Source organism: Elephantulus edwardii, unplaced genomic scaffold (assembly GCF_000299155.1).
Source record: "Elephantulus edwardii isolate Elephantulus edwardi_28Jun2011 unplaced genomic scaffold, EleEdw1.0 scaffold00160, whole genome shotgun sequence".
Lineage (NCBI taxonomy): Eukaryota > Metazoa > Chordata > Mammalia > Macroscelidea > Macroscelididae > Elephantulus > Elephantulus edwardii.
In genome coordinates, this window is record NW_006399910.1 from 1,842,716 (window position 1) to 1,849,504 (window position 6,789).

The window sequence follows — 6,789 nt, forward strand, 5'->3', positions numbered from 1 at the left end:
GGGCAACATCTGTTATCTGAAATACTTCAATTGGTATACCATCTATTCCTGGGGCCTTATTTTTTGCTATTTCCTTCAAAGCAGGTTGAACTTCTTCCTTCATCACCATAGGCTCTTATAGTAACCAAAGTTATTAATGAAGCTCTAGAGGCTTAATCGTAACAAGTTTTGCTGCCAACCCAAGAAACTTGGTTTTAATCCACCAGCTCGTTTGTAGTAAAAAGATAGCCAATCTCCTCTGGTGTGGTGTACTATCTATAAAAAGCTGCTGGAGGGCCTGTTCCTACTCAAGGGCACAGAACATCAGCAGTAATAGGACAAGTTTGTGTTAAGGATGGTGGAAAAATTGGAAATGGATAGTGGTGATGGTTACAGAACATGATGACTGAACTGTACACTTAAAACACACTGAAGTGGCATGTATATGGATGTACCTACTACAAATAAAAAAATCAAAATGAAATAAAATGCTGACAATAAAAGTGGTCACAGAGATGCTGAGCACCTGGGCCTCTCCTATATTGCTGAAGGAATTACAAAATATAGAAGTTATTATAGAAACTAGCTTTCCAGTTACATGTAAAATTAATCATATCTTTCCCATGTGATGCTCATAGTATTTATCCTAAAGAAATGAAAAGAAATATCCATTATAAAAACTCACATTATTATTTATGATAGCATAAAACTGCTGTTATCAACTGTCAAAATCTATAAATAATCAAACATCCTCCAACTAAGTAAATGATAAATTGTGGTACATAAAATGAGTATTTTATTATTATAGAGTTCTAAACATTTTGAATGTCAGTACAGCATATATTGCAGTACAGCTACTAGAAGCTAAAGCAAAGGGGAAAAATCTGGAAGTTTAGGAATTAAAGAGAAGATTTCAAAGGCAGCTCAGAAAGGCAAAACAATGTATTTTAATGAAATGTGCAAAGAGCTGGGGTCAGAAAACTGTAAGGGCTGAACTTGCTTGGCATTTCTTGAGCTAAAAGAACTGAAGCACCAATTTGTATTACTCCCATGTGATTAACTATGAAAGCCCACAGGAGGGTCAATTCTGACTCGACTATACACAAAACAACATGGACAGGATATCAAATGATCCAAGAGACATTAAAAGAAGATGGAAGGAGCACATGGAGTTGTTGAAACAAAAAGAACTAGACGACACAGAAAAATTTAATAAAATTACATATAATCAAAAGGCAATGGTGTTGAAGGAGAAAGTTCAAGCTGCTCTGAAGGAGTTGGAAAAGAATAAGGCCCCAGGAATTGATGGAATACTAACTGACATATTTCAACAGGAAGATGCTACCTTGGATGTGTTCACTAACTTGTATCAAGAAATCTGGAGAATAATTATGTGGCTAATTAACAGGAAGAGATCCATATTTGTTCCCATTCAAAAAAGGGGTGACCCAATAGAGAGTGGAAATTATCAAACAATATCACTGATATCACACAAAAGCAAAATCCTGCTGAAGATTATCCAAAATTAACTGGAACATAAATTGACAGAGACCTACAAGAAATACAGGCCAGATTTAGAAGAAGTTGTGGCACCAGAGGCCTTATCTCCAGAGTTAGATGGATCTTGGCTGAAAGTAAAGAGTACCAGAGCAATGTCTATCTGTGTTTCAGTGATTGTGCAAAGGCATTTGACTTTGTGGATGACAACAAATTGTGTTTAACCTTAAGAAGGATGGGAATCCCAGAACACTTTATTGTGCTCATGTGAAAGCTATATTTGGACCAAGAAGCAGTCCTTAGAACAGAGCAAGGAAAATTGCATTGTTCAAAATCAGAAAAGGAGTGTGTCAGGGATGCATCCTGTCTCTATGTCTTTTCAATCTTTATGCAGAACAGATCATTTAGGAAGCTGGCCTTTATGAGGAAGATCAAGATTGGAGGAAGAGCCATCAACAACTTGTGTTATACAGATGCTACACCTTATTCATAGAATCTGAGGAGGACTGAAGTGTTTGGTGCAGAAAGTCAAGGACTGCAGACTTCAGTATGATTTGAAACTCAACATCAAGCAGACAAAGGTTCTTACCACTAGGCCAATTGACAGCACATGATAGATGAAGAAAAGATTGAGGTTGTTAACAATTGCAGTTTTCTCAACTTCACAATCAGCACTCTTGGCACAAGCAATTTAAGAAATCAAAAGACAAACTGCTTTGAGGAAGTCTGCTGTCAGGGACCTCTCAAAAATGCTGAAGAGCAATGATGTCAGCTTGGAGACGAAAGTAAGCCTAATTTAGGCCATGATCTTTGCAGTTACTTGCTATGCATCATAGAGCTGGACAATTACTAAGGATGACAGAAGAATTGATGCCTTGGAGTTGTGGTGCTAGAGAAGAATATTGAACATACCAATATATGAAAAATGAAATGATAACTTATGTAAATATACTATAGGCAAGAGAATATGTTGTTTCTCATAATTTAGTCAAAAGAAAAAGAAATTTACAAAATTTTTGAGCAGTAAATAAATATAAAAATCAGAAGAAAGTGTTTGCCTGGTTCATCAATAGCTTTTGGCTAGTTATGCTGAAAATCTTATATAACTATATCTGTTTTTATATATTGTTATAGTTTAACATATATATTTCCTTATATTCAAAAATTCTTTTTTGTCTGGAGACAGACATCATTTCATTTCTCCCTGTACTTTTGAACTTATGCTATTCTTTTTCTGCCTTAAAGCAACATCAAGGACTGATTACCTACAAGTAAGTAAGTAAGTAAGTTTATTGGAGTTTAGAAATGATCTTGACTTGAAATACATCTATATACTGTGAAAGTAAAAACAACTCAGTAAGTTTACAAAACAGGATATGGTCTCATTGTGTTGGATCAGGAACTAAAAGCTACAAAATTCAAATTTACTTGGATGATTATGAGTGGTGTTAAAGGTGGAATACCTAAAAGCAAGATACAAATTTGAAACACTTGTTTTTCAGTTTATTATAGAAAGTCTCAGGATGACAGATATGATCTCTTTTCCTAAACTCTGTTCTTTTTCAGTCACCTTTGTTTCTGAAGTTCCACTGCAAAATATTAGATAGTGCTTATTCAATATTGGTGGGAGTATAAAATGGTGCAACCACTGTGGAAGGCTGTATGGCACTTTCTCAAAAAGTTGCAAATAGAAATATCATTTGACCCAGAAATTCTTCAACTTGGAATATGCCCCAAAAACCCATAATTGCCACCCAAGCAGATATATGCATACCCATGTTTATCGCAGCTTTGTTCACAATAGCAAAGAGTTGGAAACAACCTAAGTGCCCATCAACAAATGAATGGATAGAGAAGCTGTGATATATTCACACAATGGGATACTATGTTGCATTGAAAAACAAGGAACTCATCAAATATTATACAAAATGGATGACCCTGGAAGACACTATGCTGAGTGAAATATCTCAATCATCAAAGGACAAATATTGCATAGTGCCACTGTTGTAAAACAGGACTGACATTGGGGTTGGGTGGAGACTTAGAAAGAGGGAATAAATAATGCATACTTCATTGAAACAGATGAGAGAAAGAACTGTTTAAAAGGGATATACGATTAGGTATTATTGTCATGACAAGAGTCCAGAATGAAGGCTGCATAGTGGAGTGGACTTGGGGGTGGGGAATTGTGTAATGTGGAAAGAATTTTTCTTTTACTTTCAAAGAGAAGAGCAAACTGGTAGGGGGTGGGGGAGAGATGGGCAGGGAGAAAAAAAACAACAAGGAATTAATGGAAATCCAGTTTCTGTAAACATTCATTAAAATTACTCTATTCATCCTTTCATATAAGAATGTATATTTCATCAGCTTTTACAAAGGCAATGAATTCAGGATTTTCAATAGTAAAAAAAATTAATAATAAAAAAGAAAGAAAATTAGATTTTAAAAAAAGTCAATAAAAATGACCATGGTACAGAATAGAATAAGATTCACTTGACAGCACCTAACAACAACAAAGAAGATCTCTATATAAGAAAAATATACTTCAGTATCCACAAAAAGTCTTGTATAAAAATATTCATAGCAACATTGTTTCTAATACTCTCAAACTGGAAACTCCTCAATGCTTATTTGTTGTTCAATAAATATAGTTAAACAGTAGGATATTTTTTATTGTTGTTGTTATGTGACTCATAACCACCCTAGGTACAACAGCCCCTGCTCTATCCTGTGCCAATCTTATTATCTTTGACACACCTACTTCACTACCCCAGTCACTGAATCAATCCATCTCATCAAGGGTCTTCCTTTCCTGCGCTATCCCTCCACCCTCCCAAGCATGGCGTCCCTCTCCAGAAACTGATCTGTCCTTGCAACTTGTCCAAAGAGTGTCAAATGAAGCTTCAGAATCTTTTCTTCCAGGGAGCAGCCTGGTCTCATTCTTTCTAGGATGAATAATTTGTTTTTCTAGCAGTCCATGTGATATGCAATATTCTTCTCCAGCACCAAAGCTCAAAGGCATTAACTCTCCTTCTATCATCCCCTAGTCATTTTCCAGCTTTCTGATGCATAACAAGTAATTGCAATGACTATGGCCTGAATCAGGCTCACTTTAGGCTAGAGACAGACACCTTTGCTCTTCAGTATTTTGGAGAGGCCTCTGACAGCAGACTTTCCCAGTGCAATTCCTTTTTTAATTTCCTGTCTGCTGGCACCAAGAGTGTTGATCGTGGAACCAAGCAAACTAAAGCTGTTAACAATCTCAGTATCTTCACCATCTATCATGATTCTGCCAATTGGCCCAGTGGTGAGAATCTTTGTCTTCTAGATGTTGAGCTTCAATCCATATTGAAGGCTGAAGTCCTTGACCTTCTGCATTTCAGGTCCTCCTCAATTTCAGCAAGCATGGTTGTGTTAATTTTTAACCCAGATTGTTGATGAGTCTTCCTCCAATCCTGATGGAAATCCCAGAAAACTTGATTGTGCTTATGCAAAAACTATACTTGGACTAGGAGATAGTCATCAGAACAGAGCAAGGAAACATCACATGGCTCAAAATTGGGAAAGGTGTGCGCAAGGCATGTGTCCTATCCCCATACCTTTTCAATCTATGCTGAGAACAGATTATCCAGGAGGCTGGGCTGTATGAGAGGATGTTGTTGTTGTTGTGTACCCTTGGAGAGAGCCATCATGTTTGGAAGGATAGAAGGTCAGTACAAAAGAAGAAGGCCTTCGGGGTGCATATAATGACTGTAACAATGGGGTCAGATGTGTCAGAGAGGATGAGGTTGGTTCAGGAAAGGCCAAGGTTCAGAGCCATTGTTTATATAGTTTCTATTAGTTGTAGTCAAATCGATGATAAATAGAAACAACAGCAACAACAACAACATTATGATGTTACCCATTGGTCTAATATTCTTTTTCTTCTGTTCTGGAATTTTTTCTTATTTTCATCATGTTGAAATGTAATCTGAATATTGAGATGTAATCCCTATTGAAGTCTTTGGTCTTCAGCAAGTGAGTGTATCATGTCCTTTCAGCTTTCAGCAAGGTTGTATCATCCACATAATGCATGTTGTTTATTAGTCTTCCTCCAATCCTAACACCATGTTCTCCTTCAAGTAGTACAACTTCTTGAATGATTTATTCAGCATACAGTTTGAGTAGGTATGAGAAAGAAAATTACCCTGACTCATATATTTGTTGATTTTAAACCATACAATATTTTCTGTTCTTTTCATAAAACTTCTTTGTATAAGTTTAGACTTCATGAGCAGAATTAAGTGTTTCAGGTTACCTATTCTTCTTAATGTTAGCCATAATTTTCTATGATCCACACAATCTAATATCTTTGTGTACTTTATAAAAAAAAAATAAACATCCTTCTGGTATTCTTTCCTTTCAACCAAGATCCATTTGACATCAACAAAGATAGCCGTTGTGCCAGGTCCTCTTCTGAATGTAACTTTCCTTTCTGGCAATTCTCTGTCAATGTACTGTTCCAGCAATTTTTTAATAATCTTCAGCAATATTTTATTTGCATATGATATTAATATCATTATATAATATCTAAATTCAGTTGGAGCACATTCTTTTAAATGAGAAATATCAATTGACCAGGTAGCTTTCTTCCAAATTTCTTGACATAGGCTAATATATTAGCACACTCGACACTGCATCTTTTGTTGAAATATGCTGATTCATATTTAATCAACTCCTGGGGTCTTGTTTGCCAATGTATTCAGTGCAGCCTGGGCATCTTCCTTCAATATTTTCAATCCTTGATCATATGTTTCTTCCTAAAATGTTTTAATGGTATTTTTTTTTGGTACAGAGTTCTTGTATTTCCTTCCACCTTTTTTGATGCTCTGTGCATAATACGAGATTTTGTCCATAGAATCCTTCAGCACGTCAACACAGAGCCTGAAATTTTTCTTCAATTCTTTCAGCTTGAGAAATGCCAAGAAAGTTCATCCTTTTAATTTTATATCTATAACTTCATGCACATTTTGTTATAATATGTTACTTTGTCTTCTAAAGCTACACTTTAAATTCTTCTCTTTCAGTTTTTACTTCTAGTGTAATTTTCAAAGTTTCTTCTGACATTCATTTTGGTCTTTTCATTCTTCTCTGCTTTAGAATGACCTTTTACTTCGTTTATAGATTATATCATTGATATTTTGCCACAACTCATCTGGTCTTTAAAAGAAGAAAATTAATCTGTGATGTTAGAGATAAGGATGGTAGTTAGTTTCTTTGGCGTAGTGTGGTGACTAGAAAAGTTGGCCACTTTCTGTTTCAGGATTCAAGTCC